This window comes from Leptonychotes weddellii, chromosome 16 (assembly GCF_054177405.1).
Source record: "Leptonychotes weddellii isolate Sample4059 chromosome 16, ASM5417740v2, whole genome shotgun sequence".
Lineage (NCBI taxonomy): Eukaryota > Metazoa > Chordata > Mammalia > Carnivora > Phocidae > Leptonychotes > Leptonychotes weddellii.
In genome coordinates, this window is record NC_138384.1 from 27217896 (window position 1) to 27234900 (window position 17005).

The 17005-nt window shown below is 44.5% G+C and overlaps 1 protein-coding gene across 2 annotated transcripts in view; it reads right to left on the bottom strand.

The window, feature by feature from the left end:
- Positions 1-17005, bottom strand: part of FTO (FTO alpha-ketoglutarate dependent dioxygenase) — a 373561-nt gene that overhangs the window by 53670 nt on the left and 302886 nt on the right. The window lies entirely within an intron of this gene.

Below are 17005 nucleotides of genomic sequence, written 5' to 3' on the forward strand. Positions count from 1 at the left end.
AGAAGCCCCACAGTGAATGTCGCCTATCACGTCTTCCCCGTGCCTGACCTCACTCTGGAAGTCACCACTGACAGAGGGGGTTCGGGGCAGTTCCGCTTCGGGTGGTGAGGCCACAGAACCAAGTTAACTCTGAACCGAGACCCAGCAGGAGATGATCTTGGGAAACCAGGAGAAAGGGAAACCTGATCACAGTTGGTCATGACGAGAGATATCAGACTTCTGGGAGAGAGAAATGGAGGGTGGCTAGAGATAAGAAGCATCAGAAGAAAGGCTGAAAGACAGGAGATGCCATCCTATTGTAGAGTTAAGGGGAGGCCCAAGAAGGTGTGACAAGCAAGCGCCAAAGCAGGCCAAGCCTGGAGGAGTCCTGAGTTGCTGGCAACTTCCTCGCGGCAGAGAGGAAAGATGGGCATGGTTTTTAAGCCTAGAAGCGTCAGGAGGGTTTCATCTCCCTCAAGTCTGCTGAAGAAAAATATGTTGCCATTACCTTTGACCACTGATGATGGCAGCAAGAGCCCCCCAAGCCCCCAACTCTAAACACTGGGCAAAGCAAAAGTCAAGCCTGTACATCCACACAAATGATCGAGAAGCCCTTTCCTCTTATTATTCATATTTTAAAGGGAATGAAAACAGAAGCAATAAATGCGAGTCAAGTTTCCTGGTCAAAGAGGTCTACTTCCCTGTCTTAACTGGTTTCGTGGAATGGCCTCCGGCAAAGGTGAGGGATGTTCTTGTTTTGTCACCAACTCAAGCTGTAACCTTGTCCTAGTTTCCCGCCAGGAAACCTTCCCAGACTAAGCCCAGAAGCTTCTGGTGCAGTCCACTCTAGCCCTGGCAGTACCCTACCCCCCCAAACCACCGTCAAGGCAAAGGAGTCCCTGTGCTGGCAACACCGGGACAGGGCCCTCGCTTCTCCCCATGGGATGTGAACACGGAAGCAGCTCCAGAGCTGCTGGCAACCATCTTGTGACCCAGACAGGAGAGTCCGACAGGGGGACCAACACGAAGGAGGTAGAAGCAGCATACAGAGCAAGAGGACACAGGTCACAGGCACCTCATGTGAACGCAAGATCGAACTGTACCGAGCCAGTAAATCATCTTCCCCACTACGTTCCCCCACCTCCCAGCCACGCTCTTTCCCCCACCTTGAACTGAAGGAATCCTAATAACGGAACATCAAACGTCCCCTATCGACCGCGATGCTTCCCAGGGACTCAGCCTGCCCCTGAAGAGCCATGTGACTTCAGAGGACACATAAGCCAGGTGACTGCTGATGGTGTTTAGCGCCTGCATCCTGCAGGTGGGATGCCCCGGGAATGGGCATCCGGCCACGGCACGGAGGCTCACCGGGCACTGGCTCTGAGAGCTGCTGGGTCCAGAGATCAGAGGACGCGGGCGTATCAGCCCAAACCAGCCATCCAGCTGCACTGTGTTTCATCACATATTAATTTTTACTGAAAAGAAAACCATACAAATTTAATCAGCTCTTCATATGGAAATATTTAACTTTTTTCCCCTGGAGTTGTTTGATATTATTGTTTTAAGAGTCAGGATTAAAAAAAAAAGTCAAGATGTGTGATAGTGGTGGACACAGAAAAGCATCCATTTCTGGCAAGAATGGCAAGTCTCATTTCCAGTAGACTCAAGTCTTAAATGCACTGGCGTCTCCGTCAATTGCCTGGCTCAATGAAGAACATATTACATGCCCATAACCATGAAGTAGAAGACAAGAATGATTCATCCTGCACAGTCCTCACCCACCGTCAAGGCAGAACGCTATTATCGGTGAGAATAATATGATCTCAGAAAAGCTCCTGTTGCCCACAGGTTTAGGGAGTGTTCTGTTTCCGGCATCCAAATCTCTGAGGCTTCCATTTTGCTCCTCTGCCCTTCAAAGATGTTATCAAACAGCCCTGTTCCAGAGCTTTTAATCTCTGAAAACCTATAATGTGGAACTCTCTTACATATATACCTATTAAAGAACTATGTTCTCTCTCAGTAGTTATAAAGTATAAAACACCTCTTAAAAGAGACTTCCTTTGTTTCCCAGCCAAGGGCACATGACACAAAAGAGGCTGCCTTTTAAATATAATTTTAAAACACTGTATTAAATAAAATGAAGTATTGATATACAAAGTGATTTAAAAACGAGGGCTGCTTTTGAGATCATGGGCGTTTTTAAGTGCTAAAGTGATGTAAGCTGTTGGCCAAAGCCAAGAATTTTCTGTCTCAGAAATGGGGCATCAGAAACTTGGGGGGAGGGGGGCGAGGTGGTGAGGAAAACATAGTGCCTTGTCACCAACTGCACTGGGAAGACTCGTTAAGCGTGTAGACCACACATCGCTGGTGCCATTCATGAGGAGGGCAGGTCCACCGCAAAGCCTGGCCCGTCTCCACCCAGGACAAGTGTCCAAACTGTCCTGAACTGCCCCAAACCCCAGTCTCAAATCCTTACAGACTTCCAACCTGAGTTACTAGTAAAGCAATCATGTATGCTGGCTGTGCTACCATTAGATACAATCCGCAACCAGATGAATGTTCTCGGCGCTACTTGGCTTTATGGTGGGGGAATGTGTCTATTTACTGAATGCCACGCTATCTGCCAGGTGGCCACGGTTGATCTGGCAGACTCCCGAAGACCTCTCCTGGCCTTCGTCATGTTAGCAACACTTACCTTTCCCCTTGGAGGGGGAGAAATGGTGGAAACTGTGAGCAATGCAGAAAATGTTAAGCCCGTTCCCGAGAGGAGGGCTTTCTGGAACGCAAAGCACAGACAACTTTATGTTGACGTTATGGATAATGCCTTTTTGGAGAGGAAAAAGAAATCCCATTTCTATTATGCAATCAGGAAATTGAAGATGTCTATCTCCAGATAACCAACTGGTTGTGGTACGATTTCAGCTGGAAACTTGCACAGAGAATGTTTTCCTACTGTCGGTGCTGGTGTTTCTGTCACTTCACATTGACTTTTTTTGCTCTCTGTAGCAAATAAATCAGAAAGTTAATAGTTCTGTTGATTTGTTGGACCTTTTTTTTCCCCCCCTTCTAAAAAAATAAAGAAAATAAAAGAAAAGCTTTAAAGGGGGAAAAACTGATCCCAAGCGTGTTAACAACTCCATCGCGGTTTCAGGCTGTGGTCATGCCAACTGTCTAGTAAAAAGAGAAATTCCACTGTAGCAGAAGTAATAAAATCTTCTTTTAAAGCACAAATACCATGCGGGGAGGAAACGTAAACCCTTGCTTTGGGACAAGGAAGGTGGGGGTGGTATGAAGTAAAATATGGACTGGAACACAGGGGATTTGCGGTGACCACGCTGCTCTGGATAATCTTTCACCAAAAGCAGCTGTTTCCATGACCCAGAACCTTCTCTTTCTCTTAATCCATCACCTAAAGAATTTTAGAAAGATGTAAACTATTATCTGAGGCTATCTTCATTGTTACTCATAAGGCAAAATATTTGTCGCCCACTGTTTTTTCCAAGAAGCTCATCTCTGAGATGGATCGTCAGGAGATTCCCATCAGCGGAGCAACATGCCCATGGCAAGCGGAGCGTGGCTGCCCTGGGAGGGAGACAGGTAGACGGGGAGAGCAAACTTCTGTTCATACTCATCTTCACCAATACGCTGTTATCTGTCCCCAACCAGAGAGCTGGGCATTTAACATCGGAGTCCTCTATCTGAATTTCTAGGTCTCATAATTGACAAATAATTGACTTTCCTTAAAATCAGGGTCAAAGCTCCCCAAATTACCACCCTTGGTGATGAACACACTGGGCCAACTGTTCCCCAGGCAGCCGGGAGGAATCCTGTCTGCCCCACAATCCCCCACTCAGTGGCTCCAACAAAAGGCAGCAGTTGAATGTGGAGAAAAAGTCAAGTGAAAAGAGCGAGGATCCTGTGACATGAGGCATTCACCAGCCAGATTGTTTTCACACAATCACTCAATATCTCTGATGATGGCCAGACTTGGAAGGGGGATCCGTTTGCCAGGTATCGCTTCGCCGCAGAGAGCCAGCAAGCTGGAGGCAGAAGGCAAAGCCGAATTCCTGTTTCCTCATTCAGGCTGTTCGTTAAAACACCCACACATCCTTGATGCACAGCAGAACCCTGGGAAAAAGCGCAGGCAGACCCACAAGGGGCAGGGCCCCACAGGCCAGGCTATCTCGCAGCTTCTATGGCCTGATTGGCCCTCCCTCTTCCCTCGTCCTCAAATTCTGCCTGAGGGGAAGGAGGGGCGGCTCCTGGGGAGGTAAAATGCAGAGGCAGGCAGCCCCAGCCACCACCTTAACACTTTAATGAATTAAATGCAAAGACACAAAGAATTGTATTTCATCTCATCTGGTCTTTACCTCGAGCCCTCCCGCTGCACGGGCTGCCCGTAAACATTACACTCCCCCCCACGCCCAGCACACTTTGGATTTAATTGTATTCCTAATTGAAAATGAAAATTAATTTGCTTTTCATCAATTCCAGGTGGTAGATCCGCCCGAAATGGGAGCAGCGCCTTTTTTCTTTCTTTCTCTCTGAGTGACCACACGCACGGGCCCATAAACACCAGCGGGCGCCACGGGGGGAAGCAGGCCGCCGCTCCGTCTTGCGCCAGGGCCCCCAGTGTCCCTCTTCCCCTTGCTGATTGGCACCGTTCGATTTTTAATAAAAGATTTACCAAAGTGACGATGCGGGAGGAAAGAGGCCGCTGACAGACTCGCCGGGTTCCGCACGTAATGAAGGCTGTGGAGTTACAGATGTCGAACAATGGGGGCTTACATTGAGATGGACGCGGGGATCGCAAATATCCCGGCATCTGGTTTCTTTATCTAAGTACCTTTCTTACGGTTTGGATCTTAATTTTTTACAGTTGACAGCAGTGTTATTTGAGCTAGTCAGTGGCATCTGGCTGCTGGAGGGAAAAAAAAAAAGAAAGAAAAGAAAAGAAAGAGAGAAAGAGAGAAAAAAAAAAAAAGAAAGAAAGAGAAAGAAAGAGAAAAAGAAAGAAAGAGAGAGAAAGAGAAAGAGAAAGAAAGAAAGAGAGAAAGAGAAAGAAAGAGAGAAAGAGAAAGAAAGAAAGAAAGAAAGAAAGAGAGAAAGAGAAAGAAAGAAAGAGAGAAAGAGAAAAAGAAAGAAAGAGAAAGAAAGAAAGAGAGAAAGAAAGAAAGAAAGAAAGAGAAAGAGAGAGAGAAAGAAAGAGAAAGAAAGAGAGAAAGAGAAAAAGAAAGAGAAAGAAAGAGAGAAAGAAAGAGAAAGAAAGAAAGAAAGAAAGAAAGAAAGAAAGAGAAAGAGAGAAAGAAAGAAAGAAAGAGAAAAAAAGAAAGAAAGAAAGAAAGGGGGGGAATCTCCATGCACTTGAATTAATTGTGGAGAAATTACATGGTCCTCCAACCGTGTAGTTTGTCATCAGTGCACATTACAGATTTATATTAGATGTTTCTCCACAGTGTCAGGAATAATTAAAAGGGGGTAGGAAATGATGCCAACCAGCAATGCTTTACATCAGTGGTGAAAGTTTTATATTTATTACAGCCAAACAATTTTAGAAGAAGATGTCAACTCCGAGGCTTGACTGTGCACGGAATACATATCAGGCTGGGGCCAAAGCCAATGCTGCTGGAGTAATGAGAGAGGGCGCATGTTTAATCAGGCCGACTAGAATTGGTATGGCGTGCCACAGTTATTAATGACGCGGCATCTCCTTTTCTCAGAGAAACAGTCACCCAAAACAGTAACATATGCCTTTTTCTTTTTCCTGAAATGATCTTCATCCAATTGTTCTTTCTGATCCTAATAAGAACAGATGTGCCAACTATATGTCAGTCCCTTGTTTTGCTCAATTAATTTGTGTCACACGTCTACGGCTTGGGCAGCATGGGTGGGGTCATGTAGTAAAGAGGTTTCAAAACGACTTCTGCTTTCATTGAGCCCATGATTACAGCAGCCCCGCCAGGCCCTCTTCACGGAGGCCGCCAGGCCCAGACGACAGCCATCCTGTACCCACATCGGCTGAGAAACTCGGATCTTAGTCATCCCTGGTAACGCTGAACAAACCTGGAACTTATTCCTTTATCTTTTCCCGAGGTCAGAGCCAAGAACTACATGTAGAAAGCAAAGGTCACCAAAAAAGCAGATAAACGTCAAAGGGAACGGTCATCCAGGGGACATCAATCTTCTGATTCCCTTCTTGCAAGAAACCAGATTTCCTTTTGTATCACCAGCACATCGGGCAGCACATTTCAGGGGGATTATGAGATGCCCTCCACCTTCATCGTGTGTCTTGCAGGACAGTCAGTGCATGTGATAATCCCCTAATATGCCATGCCTGTCACTTCCTATTTATTAGCTTCTGGCCCTGGATATTTTCATAATTTCCGTTTAGCTGGTGTGGCCCCAGAAGTGGAGACATCCTGGGAGTCACAGTCTCAGGACAGCCTTACCTTTGACCCCGTGGACTCACAGGAGACCAGGGCGCCAAAAAGTGATTCTTTCCTGAGGGTCTGTGGTCTACGCAGCGGGAATCCTCCTCCCTTAGACCCTCACAAGATATGAAAAGAAGCAACTGAAGCTTTACATAGCAACACAGGTCTCAGGGAATTGCCAGGAGGGGTATATAATAGGGGGAGAATTCGCTTCAAGTTTAGCAGGATTTTTCTACAATAAAGTAATAATACCCTCGATTATGTTAAACACTTTAATGATGACAATATCCTTAAATTACAGTGCTTTAAAATTTTTAAAGCGCTTTTGTAAATATTACTTCATTTTACTAATATTTGTGTAACTCAATGGAGAGGTATATAAAGGGGGGTGATCGCAGCACTTTTCTTCTTTGGAACTAAATAAAACACCCACCTCAGGCACTTTTTCCCTTTGTGATGGCTTAGAACAGTGTTTAGCTTTCTAAAGTATTCTCCGTAGTTCAAATACAATCTAGAGGTCTTCCTATGGCCCCGCCTTCCTTCTGACTGTTCCTACCTCCTCTACTCCCCCTCGAACGCTGCTCCCACATGCTTCCGGTTCCTCCACGGGGTCAAGTCCATTCCCACCTCAGGGACTTTGCACTTGCTGTGCACTTGCTGTTCCTGCTGTTGGAACACTAACTCCATGTCTTCACGGGGCTGTCTCCCTCTTGGATTTCAGATCTCATCTTCAATGTCACCGCTCAGAGACGCCTTCCCTCAAAACTCTAACCACTACTCACGCTTCTACCCCACTTCATTCACTTTCTGAAATGATCTTCTTTATGTATTTTTTTAACAGGGGTCCCCCGCATTGGAATGTAAGCTCCAAGAGAACTTAGAAATACTACAAGTTCAGGGTAGATTTCTCTGTATGCCTAAACAGATCCACAATTAGTTTCAAATAATCGATGTGTCACCTTTTTCTTTAATTCAGTAGAATGTCTTTAATCCGGTTAGTGTAACTGAGATTTTTACCACATAAATGATTTTTCTTCATCCCGTTTGGATTTCAAAGCCACTGATGGAACCTCTCCTTTGGAGTGAGTCTAAGGAAATTAACCACATTTGACTGTTGTTGACTCACAGCTGTTATTACTGGAAAGAAAAGAATATTAATAAAAGGTCAAGCCACCGCATCTCATGTCCCTAACGGGATTATTTTAAAGTCAATTATTTCACTGTTTAGTATTATAAGTGGTTCGCTCACTAGCTGTGAACTCTGCTTTGAACTGAGGTTTGCCCAAGCTCCACCAAATCCCCGTTAAGTGCAGCTGCGGAGAGGAGCACCTATGTACAAGGGAGGCCAAGGCAGGAATCGCTGGCTCCCATCACTCTGGCACTGGCCAGCCAGTGCCCATGGCAATCCTGCACACCGGGGACTGACCCGGGCCAGAAGAAAGGAAGTTCAAGTGAGAACACGCAGACTGGAATTCAATACCGAAAACAAAGTCCTCCAGGAAGTGAGAGAGGCCTACTAGGTGACTAAAGACATGATGGAAATCTCTGGGGGGGTACGATTGGGATAAACCCTGGCTAATCCTGCAGAGGTGAAAAACGCTACCTACCTCCATCCCCGCGTCTCTGGCCCCATCTCGGCCTCGGTTTTCTTCCTTCTCCCCCACCCTTGTCTGTCAGCTGGGAAACAAAGAGTCCTGCGTTTGGAGAAGCACAGGTGCCTCTGAGGTTGCTCCTGACAACGTGTCCTCCTCACCAAGTTCACTAAACGTTGCCTTCATTAAAGCCCAGTGGCACTGTGCTCAGCTCCGCGGTGTACAGGTAGCTGGAGAGAGCAGGCTCCCGGGGTCGGGGAGCGAACAGTTTAAAGCCACCCGACAGGTGGGGCACGTGGAGTGTGTCAGCTCAGCTGGGATCCCTTCCCTCTGCTTCTCATCCTCCTTGAAAACCCAGCTTGCCCTGATTCTCAAGTAGAAGGAGCAGTGCAACCAGAAGTACCCTCCCCCCACCCCCACACAGTCCTGCTGGCTGCTCTTGTCCCTGACTGCCACGAGGGCAGATCAGAAATCCGACGGTGTCGAAGAAGAGACTGGATTTTCTCCCCCGGTTCTGCGACCCAAAGCAGACAGTGAAATTTGCGGGGGAGGGGCTCCTGGGTGGGAGAACTTTCCAGGTTGAGCGCCATCTTGGTGCATCTGATATGGCCACGGAAGGAACTTCACTGATTGTCGTCTACAGGTCGTGCCTCTACAGACCTGAAATGTTCTAAGCCTCCGCCACCTGTTCTGAAGCCCACTGGTGTCAAGTCCCATGATGCGACTTTCTTCCCAACTCCTAGATCCTGCTTCTATCTGTGCTTGAGAACATCTTACCCTCTGACTGCATCTGTGCATCATTTTTCTGGGGCCAAGCCTCCGCTCAGACCCTCCGTGAATGCGGCTGTAGCCATAGCTACGAGGATTTCACTCTCAATGTGTTCACTACTGGAATCAAAGTGCCAGGTGTGCCTCAAATATATGTGCCTTACATTGGTGAGAGTTCACGTCCATGAGCAAGAACATTGGGCGTACAGGTTCAAGTAGCTCTAAGATGAGGAGAAGTAGAGTGGGATGTATTCTTATTAAACGTGCTCCCTAAAACTCTGAAAATAATTTGATGGCAGTATTAAGGAAAACTTAGTTATACATAATACCACCGGTCTAACAAACCTACTTGACATCCACACACCTACCTAATTTTTACCTATTTTTGAATCTTAGGGCTACCTAACCATAATTTTGCTGTTCTTGTGTGACGGTACATCAGAAGCACTTCTCCACGTATTTCTAGGTTGTCTTCATAAATATTACCTGTGTTTTTCTAGAGTAGAGGAGTCTATACAATGTAAAACCATCTATTTAAGTGAGGGACTATAAATATAAATTCCTTGTTATTCAAAAACTTCTAGGCAATTGCAAAAAATAACATCTGAAATAAGCACAGTTGTGACATGGCAGAAGAAAGCGAAGGAGCGATGCATTAGAAGCTCTGACCTAAAAGCACGAGCACAGGACACTGTTAACTCACTATAGAACCTCTGGAAAATTAATCACTTTCCCTTTGCCTTAGTTTCCTTAATGGGACACAGAGGGTAGGGCTGGGTGAACTTTAAAATCGTCTCCTGCTCTAAAATTTTATGTTCATTCCCTAAAGCAGCTTTATTCTGAGGAATACGAAGAACTGCAGGTACTTTAACTTACTCCTTAAAGGACTGGCACAGTACAAACATACAGGGTTGTGTCCCTCGTTCCCCCTTTCTGGGAACTGACCTCTCCAACACGCATGGCTTCAGTGGCAGGTTCCTGGCAGCCATGTTTGTTCAGTGGGGCCCCACCCCCTAGCCAGAGGTGATCGCCCCAGAAGCGGTAGCCATTTTTCAGCCGTGTGGACCAAAGATACAGAAGTTGGTGTGCTGCAAGAGGAAAGCAAGCAGACATGCAGGGAGATGCAGAAATCAAAGACAGACGACCTCCCAATCTATTCCTAAGATCAAGTCTGAGATATCCTGTATCCATAACAGAGTCCTACCAAAACAATCATGTCCCTTATTTCACTGGTAGAATATCTCCCGTAACAAAGAGGACTCGTAGTTAACAGCCTTCATTAAGTGTCCTCTGCATTACTACACATCTAGATCTCTTGGTAATCTTAAAAGAAAGAAACAAAGCAGTATTATTAGCTCTATGTACAGAAGAGGAACCAGGGCAATGAGCTCGTAAAAACTCAAGTCACAGAGAAATCTGCATACTCTGGCGCAAAGACTCTGTTAACTATTTCTGATCTTATAGCTTCCCTTTGCTTTACAGTGTGGGAAACTACGAGAAGGAACTAGAGACCCCCAAACTTCAGTGTTTTCAGAAATGAACTCAATTCTCAATGAACCTGGAGTTCTGAAAAAAGGTTCAAGGTTTTGAATTTTGACCCCTGGATCCTCTCAATTCATTGCGCTCTCAATGCTACGGCCTTGCATTCCCAAGCCCCAAGAAATGGGGACTGGTCTTTTGGTGTTTTTCCCTCAATCCGGCTCTAATGAATGCCCTCTTATGCATGCAGAGATGTTAAAAGAGATAGGCAACATGGAGGCTAGGAACTGAGTCCAGCCAAAATGTTTAAAACATTAAAGAACTATATATTAGATTAGGACTAATCTGGTAAATTCAGAATACTGAGGAGCAATAGGAACCTTAAAATAGGAGAGACAACTGAAAACATGAGCCTTTTCTTTTGCTTTGCCTTAATCCACCCACCTATCTGAAGGTCTAATCTATCAGGTTTTTAACCATATATCAGAGATATTTCCTTCACTCCTTGGGGGGAAAGAGACAAGAATGAATTGGTTCCATATGAAACAATGTGATTTCAATTACATTTCTAAATTAAGGCTTTGCAACCCCTGGATGTGATAATATGTTTGTTCGTTACACCATCTTTACCACCACTGCCAAGAAAAATCCCAACCTCAAAAACAAAAAATTAGAAAGGGAAAGAAATGTATTCAACATATATCCAGCACCCAGCAATCCATGTACAATTGAGGTTTGATTTAGAGAGGAAGGAAATGGCGGGAAGATTTAAAAACTCTCACAGTTCCAGTTATTTAACTTAAAAGCACAAACCTAAAGAATGTTCTTGGATTTGCGGGCCTCAAAACTCTCCCAAGGTTTCCCATAAGTGGTAGCGAGCTGCTTTGTCAAAGAGCTCAAAAAAGGCCTTGCAACATACTGGGATAATACTCTACAATTAAGTGTTCTCCAGTGGGCCTCAGCATGACAAACCATAATGGCTCCAAAGAAGCCCTTAAAACCTACCATGTCAATGAGCTCCCCCAAGCACGGGAATTTAGAGCTATGGATTAGACCTCTTAACCCTGCTCCTCCCCTCAAAATATCTTAAAGACCCTTTTCTCCCAGGGGAAGAGTCGTTGTACCCAGTGTCTAGTTAAGAGGTCTTTGTGAAGTCACATTTAGACATAGTTAGAGGACGTCTAATGAAGACTCTGCATTCAGCTGAGACCTCCCCTCCCCCCTTGCCATAAGCCCGATTGAAGGGCCAGAACCACAGTGATCCCACTGAAATGAAGAAGCAGCCTCGGAGGGGTCTCATTTCATCTCTGGATGTGAATGGCTATGTGGTCTTGGAAACAACATCTGGGTTTTTTGGATGCTTGAATTTTTATACCTATAATTTTTATACTGATGTGGCTCCTTACCTTCTAAGTTTGTTTAAGGAATACCTTGAAATAAAAGTAGAGAATTTCACCAAAGAATGTGTCTTGTTTTAGAGCGAAAATAACAAAACTGACAAGATCAGATCCTGTTCAGTAAATAAGGCACTTCCTGCTGAATATCAGTCACTTTGAGAGATGTGTGCATTCTTTCAAACTGCAAGGAAAAACTTGGAGTCAACTGTATATTTTCTAAACTCAGTGGTTACAGTAATACAAAAAATGGTATCGAAATAGATGATCCCAAACTCTACACATCTGGCATGGTGACCATATACTATTATTTTGGAGGGGATTTACTTTTCCGATTTTGTGTTGCTGGTGCCTCAAGGTACTTCATTCCCAAATCACACCCTGATGATGAGGGCTGAGACCCTAATATACACAGCGCAGACACCAGCTTATTATTACAAATTCATTCAAGCTCATTCATGTGCAAATGGGAAATATGACTGTATGATGATAAAGGATAGCACCAGAAGAATTAAAGAAACTTTAGTGGCTTGGAAGCATTAATGACCCTTTTTAAGATCTTACAACTACTAGAACAACTCTTTTTGCCTGGTCTTATGTTCACACCATCCTATTGGTTTCAAAAGCTCAGTACATCCCCCACCTGTGGCTAAACAGGTTCCGGGGCACAAAGCTGTCCACAGCCTTGGGGAAAAGTTTTTGGATAAGGACTGTTACAGAACTGGAAAGGATTATTTCCTAATAAAAGCCTCCTCCTTCCACTGCACTCAGGCCAACAGGCTACACTGAGATGGCAAAGTAAGGTACCTTTTTTTTGGCAAAAAATTTCCATCACTTTTTTTTTTTATATATATATAGTAAGGGAATTCTTTTCATTTTAAAATCATAAAAAGCTCTTAAACTCGGGTTTTAAGATGGAAAAGCAACTAGATCTTTTATTAGGAAAGTACTGTTGAGAGCAGCTTTATTTCCTTGTTAGACAAACATCTGCCTTCCCAGAGAGAGGGAAGTCAATGTTTATCATAAACCCTATTTAAAAAGGTGAATGCAAGATTTCACATATACCATTCAGTAATAGGGGAAATGATTAGCGCCTTTAAGTTTTTATTTTCAGATTCATAACTGGTTTAGAAATATGGCAAGCATGGCTATGCCCTCACGAAGTGGCAGTGGGCCCTGGCCGCACCCCTTTTATACCTTTGTGGCTCAGAAGTGTGCTGAGGTAGCTACGATGTGGGCAAGGCAATACCATATTGCACACATCACAAGTCAGACAGTCCAAGAGCTGTGAAGACTTTAAAGGAGATTCACCTAGGGGCTCTTGGGTAGCACAGTCGGCTGAGCGTCCCACTCTTGGTTTGGGCTCAGGTCGTGGTCTCAGGCTTGTGAGACTGAGCCCCACAACAGGCTCCACGCTCAGTGTGGAGTCTGCTTGGGTTTCTCTCTCCCTCTGCCCTGCTCCCCCCCCCCCAAAAAAAAATAAATCTTTAAAGGCAATTCACCTATTAAAAAGTCACATTGCTCGGGGCTCACAGGACTCAGTCATGTCCAACCCACATGGGACTTTCCCAATTCTCTGGAATGGGATGAGTTCATGTTTTATAAAGAAAGTTTTATGCTAGGACAGCTGAATGCACTCAACTCAACCTCTGCCCACATCTAGATTTCGAGATCTGGGCAATGGGCTTGACTTCAGTTTCCCTCATGCTTCAAACTTGAGGGTGTTGCCCCGAGATTTCCCAGCTCCACAGCCTCCCCTTCATTTCTCTGTTAGACAGAAAGTGCCCAATTCTTCAAAGATTACATAGGCTTAGTCATATCACTGAAGAAAAGCACGAGTTCTCTGAATACAATAATATCGCTGTGAGCAGGTGAAAAAAAGTCAGTCCACCACTGACAGGCCACTGGCAGTTTGTCAGTTTCTGAAAACCAAGGTGATGTAAAAATCTTTTAACCTAAACAGAACGAAGGGGGAATCTGGCTGTCAATTGGTGAGGGCACGAACAAGCCCTTAACTACAAGCCCCGTAAGAAGAAAGTCAAGGTGATTACTAACCCACAATACAAGAGCAGAATCCCTAAGATATTTGGAAATCTTTTCTCTTTCAATTACTGGCTTTGTACTTTAGGTATGATTATATCTGAGGCCACTGAGCTGACACAAAGAGCAAATAATTCCTCCCAGGGTAACTCTAATTTTCACAACCAGGACGATGTCAAGGCTGTGCTTCTTTCTTTGCATTTCGGGTCTCGCCCATAGCTATTTACAGGGCTGGAGCCTTAACACTTCACCCTATACTTCCACTAGGGGTGGAGCACACGACCCCCTCCCCGCAAACGGCCACTTACTTCCAAGTTTGAGATCAGAGTACCCCCCCTTAACTCTTTCCTCTTTTTCATTCCCATAACCAATTGGTTATGAAGTCCTTACATTAGAGGTCCTTTGAAATTCAGACTTGTCTTCTGTTATCACTGCTCTGCCTGAATGCAGGCCCACATCACCTCACTTTAGGAACCCAGGTTTTCTCTAAATACAACCCTTTAAACGAGAACAACCCAAATCCATGCCCACCCTGCCTCCAAACTAATCTTCCCTAAAATATCTCCGGCATCATGTCACTTCTCAGCTTTGGAAACTGCTGAAGGCTTCCCAGAACTCAGGCATCTATCTCTTAGTACTTCCCACATATTTGGTCTAATTTTCTCAAACATTCTGTTTCAGTCAGAAAGTCTAACACATGGAACCTGGTTTATACTATCTTATACTGCCCCTCATAATAAATTCTACCTAATTGAAAGGACCTCTTCCCATACCACTGTCTGTATCTTGCCTTACTTGAAATGTATCTTTTCCCTTAATCTTACCTACGTAACTTGAAATGAACCTACCATTTAAGTTTGGAACGGACTCATGAAATGACCACCTACCCTGGGTCTGTGAGGTGCATTGGCATTTTCTCAGAAGTCCATGCGACTCATGGGAATTTTTCAATTTTATGTCTTTATTTCAATAATAATCTAAAATTGTTTCTTTACCAGTTACATAGACCAGATTTTTTCTTTTGCACTGCCATTTCAAAGTTGAAAAGCATTTTTACAGAATAATACTTCAGTTCAGAATTCACAACTGGTGTCTATGAGCCCCTACTATCAGAAGGGTTGAAGAACATTGTTCTTCTACAAGAAATCTGTAAATGCATCTGACAATCCTGTAGAGTCATGTGACCTATCTTTCCTGGTGTTGTCTCAAACTGTTATTTAGATTCTTCATTGTAGTTTTACTTTTCAGGTTTTTTGTGTTTTATCTTCACAAAGAGATGGTAAACTCTCTGGGGACAGGACTCATGCCTGAGACTACTGTGGATTCCTGATGCACCAAACATAATCTTGCAAAGAGCAAGTGACTGGGTCAAAATTGGTTGCTCTGGTTTTGACTATACAGGCTTGACCTGATCCACACTGGATGGCGGGGGAAGGGAGATGACAGTGAGGACAGAGTTTCACTAGATATTCAACTGAAAATTATGCAAAGGTAGCACTGAAATTGTTCAAATGTCCCTTATCCTCACTAGGGTGGCACCACTCGAAGGCCTTTCCCGTACGGTCACAGAGCTCTGAAACAATGCTTTTCATACAACAAAGGTTTTTATTACTCTTTACTTCCAATAAGACAATAAAAACTGAGCCTGTTTATTAGTGCTGGTACTTAAATTGAAACATTTCTGGGGCGCCTGGGTGGCTCAGTCATTAAGCGTCTGCCTTCAGCTCGGGTCTTGATCCCAGGGTCCTGGGATCGAGCCCCGCACCGGGCTCCCTGCTCGGCGGGAAGCCTGCTTCTCCCTCTCCCACTCCCCCTGCTTGTGTTCCCTCTTCGCTGTGCTTCTCTCTGTCAAATAAATAAATAAAATCTTTAAAAAAATAAAAAATAAAATTGAAACATTTCTTTCTCATAACTGGTAAAGAGGTACTAGAATAAAAAAGGGTGTTGAATCCAATCTATTCTTAACGTTTCTGGCAACTCCTTGATCTATGTTAATTTCATGCTCCCGTAGATAGAATTTTAGAAGTAGAATTCTAGAACATTCATCTCCTGTATGAACGGAATGGTCCCGTGTGTCGTCCTAGACTTTGTTACTAGCAGAATGAAGGCAGAGGGAGATGTCAAGGAGGCAGGATTGGAAGGAGCAGAGAACCTCAGAATGGGATTTCCCCACTTGTGAACAGCGAGAGGACTGGAAAATCACTTGGCCACTATCCACACACAGTGCTTATGTGATGACCTCAAGTCTCTCCTCGGGCAAGCATGTAGAGTTGATTTAAATGGATTTGCAAAGTTTACTTTGATGCGTTAGTTAAGAACTCGGGCAGTAGTTGACAGCAGAAGCCAGCACGAAGGAAGCCGTGGATTAATTTACTAAAGAAAGAATCTTCTTTAACCATTGCCTTTCCCCTTGTTGCTCCTTAGAGACAGGAATGGATGGGAGCAAACGAGGAGGACTATGGCACAAGACCGCTGACGGGATGAGAGCTCATCCCGTGGTTCAGTGAAAGTCATTCCTCTCTTCATCACGAAGAGAGACCTGTGGAGTTTCCTGGAGAGCCAAAAAATCATGGCTGGGAAATCCTCCGGATTTTACAAACCAGGGACAGATAAAGACATAAACAAATACAGACACATTTTGCCATGTAAAAGATCATCCCAGAGAATGTGCTGGAATTACGGAGGAGAGTAGCAGGGGAGTTATAGGGACAGATGATGAACTATTTGCAAAATAACTTGCCCTTATGCCTCATGTGTCAACTCAAAAAAAAAAAAAAAAAAAGAGGACAGGGAAGGAAGTTCTAGAAGGAGAAGACTAAAGCTAGGGTAAAGTAAAAAGCTTTTCGTCAGCTGTGAACCATTCTTTGTTCAGGTGCTACTGCATGTTCAGCATGAAAGTTAATTAACACACAGCCACCTGCTGCAGGGACCGCCTTACATAATTACACCTAGAGTCTAATTAGGTAACTCTCCGCTGTCCCTTGTCGGAATCACCCAGGCTACAAATCTCTCAAAGTGTGGCTAGCATTCATTTAGTAAGGATTGTGACATGCCTCTGAAACGGAAAAGTTGTCACTTCCAACATGTTAGACGCACTAACAGCCTAAGTGAATTTCCCCATACACTTTTCTCGCAGAAACAGAGATCTTGAGAGAAGTAGCGTTGTCCTGGATTCCTCTGGATTTTCTTCTGGTGTGGTCCACAGGAGGGAAGGGAGTGGTCCACAACAACATATGCCAGGTAGAGTTATATTTTGTGGATGACAGTGGCAGGCAATCACCCACTGAGGTATTTGTGCTGTCATCCATTTAGTTTTAATAGG